General features: G+C 40.0%; 1 protein-coding gene across 1 annotated transcript in view; it reads right to left on the bottom strand.

Moving 5' to 3' along the window:
- The window catches only part of SORCS3 (sortilin related VPS10 domain containing receptor 3), a 587,544-nt gene that overhangs the window by 129,277 nt on the left and 443,036 nt on the right, over nucleotides 1-15,231 (bottom strand). The window lies entirely within an intron of this gene.

Below are 15,231 nucleotides of genomic sequence, written 5' to 3' on the forward strand. Positions count from 1 at the left end.
ACTAGATCCACTCCAGCTGTATCTGTTTTATAAAGGTGACGGCTCAAGGTCACTGAGTTAGTTAATGGTAGACCAGAGTTAAATCCAGGAATACTGTACTGACCACCCCCTGTCCCTGCACCAACCTGCCCACCCCATCCTGTGGCACACTGTCTCCTGCCAAAGTAGGGTCTCTTCCTTAGAGTACTGGCTGGTCCTAATGTCGGACTCCTCAAGTCAATTCTCCACCTGGAGACCTAACTTGAGCCTTCCCTTCTCCAGGAAAGCATCCCTGATCATACCATGCCTCACAGAGCTTCCTCACCCTAAGAAAGAGCCTAGCACTCTCTCAAGAGTTTTTGAACATTGCTCAGGAAGAGTGTCAGTCCATAGAGTCCCACATCCTCACCTAGTCTGAAACAAAATGAAAACAACAACATTGTTGGTCTTGTTTACCATTATATTCCTTTCATTTAGAATAACAGGGACACGTCGGTCGAGTGCTTAGCAAATGTTCGTCAAATGGATGAATGAATGAATGATCAGTCCTGGGCACATAGTAGGTGCTCAAACAAATTAAACTGATCAGCCACTGGCTCTGCCACTAGTAAACTCCAAAAAGACTTTGTTTCTGACTGATCATGAGGGCTTTCAGAGTCAGATTCTTAAAAGTAGCTTGCAGAAATCCAAAGCATTTGTTTACCCCATTTAGCTAGCTATGGAGTTAAAGGCAGGGCAATTAAAATTTTTAAAAGCTGAAACTCTGAAATAAATAGATCTGTATCCTAGTTAGAATGGTAATGGGGAAGAGACTGGACTTAATAGTCTGCTTCTCAGTCCATAGCCCAACTGCCTTTATTATCAGCACTGTTGTTTTTACAATACAATTATCTTTAATAGGAGAAGGCCCCAGAAAAGAGATCCCCCTGGGAGCTATGCTTAGAAGAGCGGGTGTGGGTAACTTGCTGGGACCTAGAATGGAAGGATAATTGGGAGATCCAGCCGGGTCATGATTCAGTAGCTCCTCCACACCCAGGAATGGGACACAAAAGAAGCTCTGCCCAGAAGCACATGATGGAAATTGGATAATTCATGGCAAGAGGTACAAGGTAAGTGGGGAGGGCTGGAGAAAGCAGAGCCCGGATGGTAAGATGATTAACCATGTTCCATGCTGCCACTACCCCCCCACTCCCCCCAACCCCCCCACCCTAGTGATGAGTGTTTGAATAATCCTCTAAGTGCATCTGAGGGACAACTCTCAGAGGTGCGGGCATGATTACATTGTACTGAATCCCATTAAGCCCTTCTTTGGTTAATGGTGCAGAAAGTTTCTGATCTGAAACAAAATTGAAACAGATCCTGACAAACAGTCCACTGAGCAAGGAGGGAGTAAGGCTTTCCTGGCCCTTAGTGTCTACAAAGATGGGGGAAACAGCTGCCTCTTTTTCACTTTTACAGACATCTGGAAAAGTTTCTGGGAAACCAGCTATTTAGTGTTAATGTGAAGATCTTCAGGTTGGGAAAATGAAATGAGAAATAGATCACTGTCTTCTTTTGTCATCCCTTATAAACCCAGGCAGCTCTGAGGTCATATCCTGAACCTGTCGTCTATGGAGCTCTATGACAGAGGGATTGTCTAAATCTCTCTGAAATTCAGCTTCTCCGTTAAAAACTAAAGAGATTAATATCCATCATAAAAGATCCTGTGAAAATTTAAGTAGAATTAAAGAAAATAAAATGCACCCTTAGGAGACATACATTTGGCACGAAATAAATGCAAGACTCAACAAATAAGTTGTGACAATTCTCTCAGTTTGTTGATTGGTGGGTAAAAACTGGTGGTGAGGTCAGGTGGGAAGAACATTCTGAACCACGGCTGCTTTGAAAACAGGAAATTGCACATTTTCAAATAGTGGAAGGAACTGAGTGCCGGTGATCTCACTCCTTTGGGCTGAATTATAGAAACACTTGTGATCCCCTGGACAACATCTCTGCTTTTCAGACCAGAATTCATAGGCTGCATCTAATCATGTGAGGCTCCCGGATAATTAAACACTACGAGTGCCACCCTTCCTATAAAATAGACTGCATAGCATCCAAGCCACTACTCTTCCTTCTCATGCTCATGGAGACACTACTAATTAACAGCAGCAGTTTTTCCTACTGAATCACAACAACACAGCCTTCTATATAGCTATTACTAATTACCCAAAGGTGGTACACAAAATAAAAACAATGTGACAGCCCAGAGTCAGACATATCCCATTCATGGACTACTAGAAAAGCAAATACTTGTGTTATAATATAGGGCAAATTACAGAACAATTCTCTGAGATTAAGGGAAAACATCCCTTGCTATGCTGGCCTAGTTAAATAACAAATATTATAACTTTCATGGAGTTTCAGTAGATCTCCTGGGGAATAACAAGTCTTCGTCATTCATTAGGGACATGCACAGCAAAGCCCTGAATGCAGTGAAGAGATCACCAAGCCTAAAGGATTGATGAGCATTCTGTAAATAAAGAGCCCCTTCTGGAACCTCTCAGTCTCAGCAGGGGACACCAGGGAATCATCACCATCTGGATGGTAATTGATGCCTTGCTGGAAGAATCAATGAGATGGGATTGCTCAGAGACAAAGAGAGCTTAGGAAGTGAACAGAGAAAAGGAACCTAGGAAAAGTTCTGCGAACAAACCATATTTAAGCGGTGGGCAGAGGAAGAGGCACCTTCGTAGGAGGGGGAGCAGCAGATGCCAGAGAAGTAGGAGGAGAAGCTGAACCATGCACTGGAAAAGAAGCAGAGCTGAGTGCACTCAGGAAAACATCAGCAATCAAGAGATCCCAGTGCTGCGGACGGTCAACTGTTACTTATGGAGAGGTGTTGTCTGGGTATAATTCAAAGATATTTCAAGAACTTGGCAAAAGTAGTTTCAACGGAGTGGACAATGCAGAAGTCAGCCTCAAGTGGGTTAAAGAGAAGAAAATGAGAAAACAGGATCATGAATATAGACAGCTCTTAAGAAATCTGGCTGCCAATGAAAGATGGGACATTTACAGGGAGGAACGTGAGGTTTGGAGAAAGTTTTGTTTTCTTCTTTTTTTTTAATTTAAAAAATTTAGAAGGATCCCTGGGTGGCTCAGTGGTTTGGCGCCTGCCTTTGGCCCAGGGCGTGATCCTGTAGTTCCGGGATCGAGTTCCGCATCGGCTTCCTGGCATGGAGCCTGCTTCTCCCTCCTCCTGTGTCTCTGACTCTCTCTCTCTATGTATATATATCTATCATGAATAAATAAATAAATAAATCTTTAAAAAAAACATTTAGTAGATATTTTTAAATATTTCAGGACTGATGGGAAGCCTGAAATAGGAATGAATATGCAAAAGAGATAGGGGAAGAAGGATAATAGGTAAAGCCAGGTCCCTGAGAAGTTAAAAGGGATGGGACAGGGTGTTTGGATTGAGAAATTTTATAAGGGCATGAAGATGATTCTACTTTTCTTGGGTAGTTTAATCTATTCACAATACTGAATACGTAGTAGGGACTCAGTAAATTTGAGTCTTTTTGTTGCCTTGAGTTGGGTTCCCTCTGTCTGGAAATGTAGAGCCTGATGCAAGGGCTGTTAGGCAGAGGCAGGTAGTTTTCTTTTCTTTTCTTTTTTTTTTTTTTTTTTTTTTTTTTTTGGAGGCGGGGGGTGGGGGGAGGTCTTTTGTTTGTTTCTGTTTGAGAAATGATCCTAGGGAACAGAAGTGGCAGAACCAGAAAGTAGGGTAAAGAAGGGAGAAAAAGCCATCCCAAGGAGTGTTACTGAACTGGTTATTACTCTGAGTGATTGGGGCTCAATCCCACTGGGGACCCTATGAAGACCCATAGAGAATAAATGAAGCTCGGTATTGCCCTTCTGACACAGGAAGAGAGGAGTACTTGTCCACTGGCTCCTGACTTCTATCAGTCTAATTGGCCCAGAGGATCCTGACACCATTGTACTTCAAGGTTTGTATCTGCGCCAGGATGGCTAAGGGGTCTCTCAAGAGCATCCCATTTGGGGAGAAATCAGCTCAGAGCAAAAAGCAAGAGGCTCACACTGCAGCTGAGGCAAGGTAATACAAGGTCACCTCTGTACACAGTGAGCAGCTGAGCAAATATGAGCCAGGAGGACGTGAGGCAAGACCTAAGAGATGTTCAACACAGAGATCAACTAAATATCATTACTTCCCAATCAGTTCACTAATTTCTGTTTATTCGTGGAAGTGTTTCAAATATTAGCAGCAACTTTTACATCAAGCCACTAAAATCATTGCCTGTATAGGCAACACATCCCAGCAACAGGCTATTTAAAGAACTTCCATTAGTGCTGGCTGTTGAAAACACCTCACTTAAGATTCTGAAAGTGCTTCAGGAATATTCACCTGAAGATGTCTTTATTGAATTTCTTTTGAAGACTGTCTCCGCAACTCTTTCATTTTCCTTTAAACTCCAGTGTTGTAAATGTGTCCCTAATGATGAAATTGCTATTTATTTAACATTCAAATCTCTCCCATTAAGGCCAAATTAACATCATTTAAAATATTGCCAAATAGTTTTTCTTTGAATAATTACACTCTATTAATTTCTGCCTCAGGGTTTTTTTTTCTGTCAGAAAGAGAACTATTAGGGATACAGTAGCCATGTCAGAGAGGCTTTTGTACCTTCCACATTAGGCCCTAAACCAGAAACTTAAACTATCAAAATCCTGGGGAGCTGGGACCAACATGCTACTTGAAGGTACTCAAGAGTCTTGAAAGATAATTAAACCCCAGAATATCTACAGTTAACATATCTATCATTAGAAGTTGGTTTCTTTGATAACTAGCACTATGGAAGGTATGTGGGAAGATTTTATTATGTACATATGTCGATACATGAGCTGAATCCTTGAATAATTACAAAATGATTTGGGGAAAAGATTTAGAAATCTTTTCTATGACAGGCTTATAAAAACTCTTAAAAGAGAATGTGCATACACAAAAGTAGTGAGGCTGATTTTTGCATGTGGATTAATCTCTTGATTCTTGCATTTGATAGGGCTCTGTAGCTTTCAGAGCATTTCAAAGCCATTATTATCTCCCTTGATCCTCACAAAAACCTTCCCATTTAGGCAGGGCAAGGGGCATCATTCCATTCTACAGAGATGAGGAAATCAGCATTCTCAAAGTCCAAGTGAGTTGCCCAGTGTTCCCTGCCTGGTAGGTGGCAGCACCCTGACTACAATCCAGGATGTAAGTTCAGGGTCCTTTGCCCCACATCACACCACCGGCTACTTGAGTCATAAACTGCCTGAGAGCAGGGACAACGTCTTCTAGCCCTGCCATGCTCCATTGCACCTGAATACTTCTAGGACCTCAAGAAATATGTTAACTAGCTACTATTACACACTAATTGCTAATACTTCTAGAATTCACCTTTCAACTCTGTACAAGAGCAACTTGTATCCAAATTACTGACTGGTTTCACTGTAGTACTGGAATTATCCTAGGACCCCTCATCTTCATGCCATTGCACCACCGCCCACAGAATTCTTTGCTATAGCAGGGACTTCTTGGACTACATCTACACAACGTTACTAGGAGTTAAAAACGTGGATCTACACACTGATACTGGTCTAGTTGTGGATGTTAAGAAGGATTTGGCAGAGTTGGGATGGCCCTCCCTTTGAATTTTCTGCTATCTCCATGCCTCTGGAGTATTTTAATCTTAATTATGGATCTGTTTATTCTCTTGTGTTTTAGATATCTATATCAGATCTATTTTTTTTTAATACAATTGCACTCACAGTGAAATTCTGTTCCATGAGCGAATGAATCTTTTTTACACTGAAGGCCACCTCTTGTGTCATGAAGAGGGGATAAGGCCAGGCTCCGTGTAGCTCAGTAAAGACACATGCATCTCTTATGATGGCTTATTAGGGCTCTGTTCTAGTTTCTTTATCACACTCCCTAATAGTCAGGGTATGGATCCTATCACTAAAGGGATTTTACAGCTACCAGTGCTGAACTACCTACTCTCCAGGATAATCACTAGAAAGCTACTCCATAAGGAGAGGAGGCAGGATTGCCAACCTTCTTGGCTCAGAACACAGAAACCAACTTATCTCTATCCCCCTGCCCCTACAGAGGAAAGCCGATTTCTCTTTTATCCATGTGGAACGGAGACATTTCAGGCAGACACTTTCCCATTAAAACAAGGGCTCTTCTGGGAAGGATTAGCTCCTTTTGATTTCATATGAAACCCCAGGCCCTGGGGCCCCCTGCACAGAAAAGGCATTGACAGATTAACAAATTTCACAGTGTTCTGTACATCTTCAGCTCAGCTGAAAGCATGAGATCAAACACTAGGTCCCCTCAAGCAAAACCATCAAGATGACTACCTTTACCTCTTTGTCAATAGAACAATAAAAGGTGAAGCAGAGCCCCTGGGGTCTCTTCTGCACTGTAGGAGCCATGTGAGTAGTATATGGACCCTTCAACCACACACAAGATACAGAATCAAAAATAATCATGTTTAGAAAAAAAAAATAACTGGGCCTGAGGAGCTTTTCCTTAGAAGGGTAAATTTTTTGAGGGTGAATTTTTTATGCAAAATTAATGTCATGAGAAAATTATTATGAAGAGGTTACCTGGGTTTTTGGTTATTTAAACTTTACTCTCAGATGCATATGTTTGTATATGACTCACTCCCAGGTAAACAGTTATGCTGTGTATACCTACATAATATTTCTTAATCTGTAGAGAAAGGAAATGTGACTGCATGTCACCTAAATGCCTCGTGGTTCAGTTGTCCACACACAAAAACACTTGACCTTTGACCCATGGAGCCAACAGTGCTACAAAAAGTCTATAGTTTTCAAACATGTCTTAGCAGTAGATTGCTTTTGTCAAATGAAAAAAAAGTATAAAGACCCTGACATACAAAACAAACAAAAGCTGAGTTACCCTATTTAAAGAGGGGTTAAGAGGGCCAGATACTTTCTTCCATTTCCTGGTAGCTTCTGAGACAACTTCCCTAACATTCAATTAAAAACTGCAAAAAAACACATTTGGAAAAAAAAAAAGTACAGAAAGTGCGAGAGCATAGACAGACATCCTTTTCTGCAAGGGCTCTGAGGGCACTAAAACAAAAGAAGAGATATCAATACTCTACAAAACTAGAAAATTCAAGTGGATAAATCCCTTACAATTATGAAAAACCAAAGCCACCAGAGCCCTTTATCCCCACCCTGTTTATTTAGCTGCTCAGGTTGTAGGCAAAGAAGAAAATAATGTGGCTCTAACAAGGTTCCCCTTTAAAAGTCAAACTCTGGGGCAGCCTGGGTGGCTCAGCGGTTTAGCGCTGCCTTCAGCCCAGGGTGTGATCCTGGAGACCCAGGATAGAGTCCCACGTGGGGCTCCCCGCATGGAGCCTGCTTCTCCCTCTGCCTGTGTCTCTGCCTCTCTCTCTCTCTCTCTCTCTCTCTCTCTCTCTCTGTGTGTCTCTCATAAATAAATACATAAAATATAAATAAATAGATAGATGATAGATAGATAGATAGATAGATAGATAGATAGATAGATAGATGTCAAACTTTGGAGTGACAGCAAGCATCTTTCAGAAAATACATAGTCCTCAGTATCCAGCTCTGCCTTAGCCGGGCTCCCTGGAGATGATGCTCATGAGAGTAGGCTGGACCTAAGTCTTGACACACTAGTTTCTTCTCTTGACATCTTTCTTTAGTAGATTGCTGCAGGGGAGAGAGAATACCACCTACCCTGATGCCCTGATACCTTGCTCAGGTATAAACCCTGGAGGAGAAAATGCACTGTTGGTCTGAGGATTTTTGGCTCTCACAAAAGCCTTCTGAGGCAGCTTTATTTCTATGAACAGAATGAGGAATCCTTCCTTTTCCTTCTCAGATAGACATTAATCATTGCAGTACAAATCTGACCTTCTCCATAAAGCCCTTCCTGATCCCCATCTCAATTTTCAAAACTCATACCCTCCAAAAAAGATTAAAAACCCACACTGATCTCAGGAAGTTCTATGTGATGCCTTCCAATAATTAAAAAAACAACAATAAATAACAACAAAAAATTAATAAAAGAAAGCAGCCACGTAATCACGAATGGCCAGTAGGAGAAAGGAAGAATAGTATCACCCAGCATAATGCAGGGAAGTTGCTACAATTGACACAATAATTAGTTCTGAGCTTCTTAGCACTGTAAAAGGAAACATGAAATTATCCCGAATAAATGAAAGGAAATAAAAAAAGGTTCACCTCACCTGGACGAATTTCTACTTGATTTTTCTGCCATTTCACTCCCTCCTACAACTATGCTACCTGTCCTTGGATAAAGAAGTTCTGGTGCATTTTGTCCTCTCACACTTAACTGTATGCCTGCTTCCCATCTGCCTAGAAAGTTCTTTCTCCTTCACCTACCTAACTGGTCCTCCTAGTCTTCCTTTCTAGGGAAGGAAGGTACTGACCCTCCTCCCAAAGCTCTTCCTGCTTACTGCAAGAGCAACACATACTTTGCACTAATATTGCTCTCATCACGCTACATTATAATTGTTTAGCTGTTGTGTTCCCCACTGGGCTGATTTTATTTTAATATATTTAAATGAATGAATATAAAAAGGGTACTGAATAACATAATGGATAACTGTTGGACAGCAGTTTTATAAAAATGCAGAGACTTCCACATATGGTCATTTCTTGTGCAGTGAACAATTGCCAATTACCCTAAGTTGTCTTATATTGTTAGTTGGAGAAACAAGATTCCATTGCTTTAAAAAGATAACTAACTGCATTCCCTGAGAATAAAGACAGTGTCTTATCTTTTCAGTTCAGTTCAGTTCAACAAACATTTATTGAGTACCAGTCATTATGCTAAGTGTAGGAGAAACAATGATGAATAAGACATAGTCTTGTTCCTCTTAAAGTTTACAGACCTGGCTAGGGAAACATAATACACATGGATAAGTAGTCAGCAAAGAAGCTTGGTGCAATCCTGATTAAGAATATCAGGGAAGACTGTCTACAGGCAGAAATGCCTAAGTTGAACCTAAGGATGAGTTTGTCTAATAAAGGCACATTACAAGCAGGTGGAAATTTTTCATGCAAGAAAGGCATGTTAGGCAACAAATGACATGGTGTATGCATGGATACTGAATGGGTTTATTGTTTTTGGAAGGGTAAAATATAACAAGGAAGGTATACAGGGAGCCATAGTGGTTAAGGAATTCCCATGAAGCTGATGGAGTATGCAGGATCCAGATCATGGAGGACCTTGTGGGTAATGTTAAGGAAATTGGATTTTAACCTATAGATGATGAGCAGCTGCTGAAGGCAGGAACATTGATTTTTGTTTTAAATAAATTACTTTGGAAGTAGTGCTGTGAATGAATTGGGGGTGGGGGATCTAGGAACAAGAAAAATCAGTTAGCAAGCTATTGCGACATTTCAGAAAATACATGATAAAGGTTTATAAATGATTTTAAATAGCCAAGTAATAATGGTGCTTCCTTTTTCCTCTCATAAATCACCCTGGAGCAACAGGAAAAACAAGAAATAAAAATACAAATTCTATATTCAATGAAAATCTAACCCTGTAATACAATATATATGGAAAGGAAGCCAAATCGGGGAAGAACAAACAGGATACAGACAGGCACCAGGGCAAATATGCCTATAGCTACTAATCTTGGATCAAGCTAGAGAAATAGCATTCTCTAAAGAAAATACTTCATAAGGAGCAAAACTAACAATCTATTATTTGGAACCAAGTAATGATGGCCCAGGAGTTGGCAGTGAGTTTAGTCTGGGAACTGAGTGGTGACAAGATGCTGGAGAGGTGCAGTTGGATGAAGAAGCAGCCAGGCAGTTTTACCTTATGCGAAGAATCCATTCATAGACCAACTATCTTGAGTTATGTGAAACCTCACTGAGAAACAAAGAAGATACTCATTAAGCTAAAACAGAGCTCTGGTCTATCACCAAGAGGAACCTCCTCAAACAGTCTTTCCAGGAAGAAGAGCTCATGTCATGAAAAAAATAAGTAATGGTTAAAAACATAAAGACAAAAGAAAATAGCATAGGAATCATAAAATAATACAGCAAATAAGAGAGGGAAAGAGAAAGAAAAAACAAATAGGAGACACAGAACAAAAATTGCTTCCATGAAACAAATGAAAATTGTGACCATACTGCTATGATTAAAAATGATCTGTATGATGAAGAGATCACTTCTGTAAGAGAAAAATTCAAAGTAAAATACAAGAGCTAAGGGTAGATAATGTTGAGGTAACAAAAAGTAATAAAATATAAGCTGGCAAAGTTCAGGAAAGAAGTATAGTAGCAGCAAAAAAATGCAAAAAAGAGCCTGTACACTCTGCTAAATACTTGTGCATGGATGATGTAGGTAAGACTTTTTTTTTTTTTTTTAATATCACTTTGCTCAGGGAGTTAAAGCTGATTAGGAGAGAAAAAATGATGACATCCTTTGCTTTTCCTGCACATATCCTAAGTGTCCTAGAGGATAGGAGCCAAAATAACGAAACTGAAATAAACTACATATTTCAAAATATAAATCAGAAACTTTTGAGGAATTAAAAAGGAAGGAGAAATTGAACCAACTGAATGAGACTTATATTTCAGGAAAAGGAACTGACACAGTGTGACCAACCACAAAATAAACAGTATTTAAATATATTTTTTTAAAAAGACTTTAAGGCATCAAGGGCAAAATAAATTAAGACATCTAAAAGGGAAAATATCAGACTGGCCTGACATGGTAACTTCTAGTAAGTTAATGAAGCAAGGTTCTCACAGAAAGCAAATGACACATGCATTTTATAGCCTAAAAGGAGAGATAAATATATTTTCAACATTCAAGAATTTACCTTTCTTGAAAACATTACTAAAGAACAAACTGCAGACAACCAAGAAATAAATAGGAAAACTATAGTAAAGGGTGTAGATTTACCTAGAAACTAAAATAAAAATAAATGCAGAAACGATGGTTCACAGCAGAATGCAAATGCTTTGAATGATTTAATTAACAAAACTGGAGTTGGATATAGATCATTAACATAAACTATTTTTCTACCTTTGTTCAGCCCTGCTTCATAAAATACTTAAGTCTAAAAGAATCATATTTTCAGATAGAACTGCAAACCAAGAGTTATAATATGGCCAACCAAAATCAGGGGAAGGAATTTAAGAGAGAAGTAAAGAAAGAGAAATGCATGGAAATCCATTAATTGTATCCTTGCTCACAAGAGGAAATCAATAGATATTACCCCAAAATAGAAGATTCGCTATTATATTCATAAAGTAGCTAGAACAAATATTCAAAATTATCAAAGAAACACAGAAGCAGAAAAGCAAGGAAAACGGCAGCCCTGGTGGCACAGCAATTTAGCGCCGCCTGCAGCCCAGGGTGTGATTCTGGGGACCCGGGACCAAGTCCCATGTTGGGCTCCCTGCATGGAGCCTGCTTCTCCCTCTGCCTGTGTCTCTGCCTCTCTCTCTCTCTCTCTCTCTCTCTCTGAATAAATAAAATCTTTAAAAAAAAAAAAAGCAAGGAAAACAGATCTTTAAAAAGAAGCAATATTAACTAAAAACTAAGCATACACTGTCAGAATTAAGACATATCAGATTGATCAATGCAAAAGGCCAGTATCACCTACGAGAAGGAAAGGACTCGTTAGCTACTGCTGGCTGAACAACACACAACTGTACCTGCTGTATGTGCAGTTGTTCATGCATAATCCACTGACATGCTTTTCCTTTATTTTAAACTTAGCCAATTGATAGTTACAAATAATAGCATTTCATCTCCGTTTATTTGGTGGTTGATGAAATTGCATGTTTTTCTCAAGACTATTGGCCTTTCGCATTATTTGGGGCATTGTTATTCCATGCTTCCCATTGCTCTCATGGTTTACAAAAAAAAAAATCTTAAAACAGCCTTCGAGGCCCTGTGGGATCTAGTGCCCTAGGTCTTCATGTGGTTATCTCTAAACTCTGCATCTAGGTCTCACTTACTCCTTCCTTCTCATCTCCCTAATATTAGGGTACTCTGTGCCCTAGTGTTTGCATTGTTCCTCATTTCTGTCTGTACTTACTCCCTGGGTGACTTCAATTTTGCAATTCAAAAATAATGACTATATGCTGACATCCTTCCAACTTATATCCTCAGCCCTGGGTTCCCCATTACCTCTGCTCCTAAAGCCAGCCTCAAATCTTTACTTATTCACCCCATGCCGTGGGGATCAAGACATTATAGGGCCCAACACAACTGGCTCTATGTCCCCCTCTGACTGCTGACTTCTGCCACCCTCTCCTAGATCACTACACACCAAATGAGTTCTTTTCAGGTCATCCTAAATGAAACAGCAATACCAACAGACATCTAACATTCACATTCTTCATGAATTTTCAGCCAGAGCATTATCATCATCTGATATATTTTGTAGATAGACAGATGACAGTACAAGATAGATAGAAAGATAGAGAGCAACATTTACATAGCATTGTTTTGGCACTTTACAGACGTAATAAACAAATAGAATCTGCCCAGCAACCCATGAAGTGAGTACCGTAATTATTCCCTTTTTATAGATGAGTCAAATAAATGTAGTATAGCTCAAGGTCACCCAGCTGAAGTGTGGCCAGCTGAGGTCAGAATAAATATGGGTTATTGGATTCCAAACTACAGGGTCTCAACCACTACTCTTTACAGTCTTTCATATCTATGTCTATATGGAAATATATCTTACATATACATTTTCCCTGTAAATATAAACACCACTTGGGCAGGAACTTTATTATGTTCACTGTCTTAACCTCATCTCTTAGAACAGGGGCCTGAAATGTAGCAGGCAATCAATAAAACTTTATTGACTAATGGGAACTCCTATCTCCTTCAAACAAAATAAAAATTGATGCTTATTAAAGAAAAAACTTCTAATGGCTGTCAGTCTAATAATAATAAAAGATATTTCATAATAGAAAAAAATCTGGATGTCTGCTGGCAGAATTACAGAAAACTTTATGCAATAAAAGGAAAAATGAATTTTACGAAATCTGAACATTTTAAATTCTAAGTCGTTTCCCAGAAACGATTCTGCCATGTTCATCATTATATGCAGTATTAGCATTAAGTAAAGGGCAATCAGATTGGTAAATTCATAAATCATCTTTGTGCTTCTACCATGAAAAAATCAAATACAGTTAAAGAAATAATAAAGCCTTAGCCTGGGACCATGGCAATGGGAATGGAATGAAAGGAAACATTTGAGAAATAACTAAGGGTGATCATTGCAGGGGCTTGGATTCACTAAATCTGGTAGAGGGTAGTGCCACCAGTGTGTCAGATTCAAGGAGGACATGCTGATTTTATTTTAGCTGTGGAACATCCAAGTAGAGATATCAAGATGACTATTAGACATAAAGAGCTGTAGTACAGGGCAGAGGTCACAACTCCCTGACTTGAGAGTCATTAGAACATGGCGAGGGGGCTGTCCGGGTGGCTCAGTCAGTTAAGGGTCTGCCTTTGGCTCCAGTTATGATCTTGGGTCCGGGATCGAGCCCCATTGGGCTCCCTGCTCAGTGGGAAGTCTGTCTCTTCCTCTCCATCTGCCTCTCTACTCTGCTCCTCTCAAATAAATAAAAAAGAACATGGAGATGGTACTTAAGACCATAGGATCTCCCAGACAGTGAGTGCCAGGGACAGAGAGAAGCAGGCCAAGGGCCAAAGCTAGAGAAAACCCAAGAATTGTACCTAATACTGTTTATTTTGCATGCACATGTTCAATAATTACTCATGAATAAGGAAATAATAGTGCCGATGACCTCCCAAGATTTTTTTTAATAATAAATTTATTTTTTATTGGTGTTCAATTTGCCAACATACAGAATAACACCCAGTGCTCATCCTGTCAAGTGCCCCCCTCAGTGCCCGTCACCCATTTACCCCCACCCTCCGCCCTCCTCCCCTTCCACCACCCTTAGTTCATTTCCCAGAGTTAGGAGTCTTCATGTTCTGTCTCCCTTTCTGATATTTCCTACCCATTTCTTCTCCCTTCCCTTCCGTTCCCTTTCACTATTATTTATATTTCCCAAGTGAATGAGACCATATAATGTTTGTCCTTCTGCGATTGACTTACTTCACTCAGCATAATACCCTCCAGTTCCATCCACGTTGAAGCAAATGGTGGGTATTTGTGATTTCTAATGGCTGATTAATATTCCATTGTATACATAAACTACAACTTCTTTATCCATTCATCTTTTGATGGACACTGAGGCTCCTTCCACAGTTTTGACTCCCAAGATTTAGGAGAAAAAAAAAAAATTCTGAGATTCTGGCTTTTACTTAAACTAAGAAACACGGATTTTTCTCAAGCCGCAAGGACTTTTCTTTCCCTTCCTTTTTCAAGCTGGTTTTTTAAGTGGCTAGCTCAAGACCTCAAAAGTCTACACAACTAATTTTTAAAAGGTAGTAACTCCTCCATCTACAATCTATCAATACAACAAGTAGTCACTGAGCACCCTGGATTTGCAAAGGCTTCTTGTCAGGGCCAAGAATGAGAAGTAAAATGTGTGTATAAAATATTGTCCCTATCCTAAGAGGGTATAAAGTGCAAGTTAGAAAGAAAACAAATCCACTAAGATTTAAATAATGATTCCTAATAGTCCATGCACTAGAGGAGAGGCAGACAAAAACAGATGCCCTTGCAGCTGCCCTTGCCCTTCCTTCAGAGGAAGTGAGGCACACCCAACACAGGGGAAGTGAGGCTGATCTGGACTGAAACACTGGGAGTGGGGCAGAGAAAGTAATTCTGGAGCTTAGGTCTGAGCAAACTCTAGGAGATTCCAAAGATCAAGGGTCCTCTAGGAAACAGTGTGCAAAGGAACTGACAACAGAAGGGTGGAAGGCAGAGTGGGGGAAATGAAGGCTGCTGCCAAAGGTCAAGTTCGATTTCTCTCTCTCTCTCTCTCTCTCTCTCTCTCTCACACACACACACACACACACACACACACACACACACTAAGTCACTTGATGGAATATCACCTTTTGTTTTTCCTCATTTTTACTCTTCTTAGCATCTCCTTCCAGTGAAACTCAACACCTAATACAAGGCTTCCCTTGCCTATCTATAAATAAGTCACACCTAGTTTTCTCTGTGACTCAGAGTTCTTGGGAGCATAGGATTTTGGACTTGGGATATATCAGGG

Source organism: Vulpes lagopus, chromosome 2 (genome assembly GCF_018345385.1).
Source record: "Vulpes lagopus strain Blue_001 chromosome 2, ASM1834538v1, whole genome shotgun sequence".
Taxonomy (NCBI): Eukaryota; Metazoa; Chordata; class Mammalia; order Carnivora; family Canidae; genus Vulpes; species Vulpes lagopus.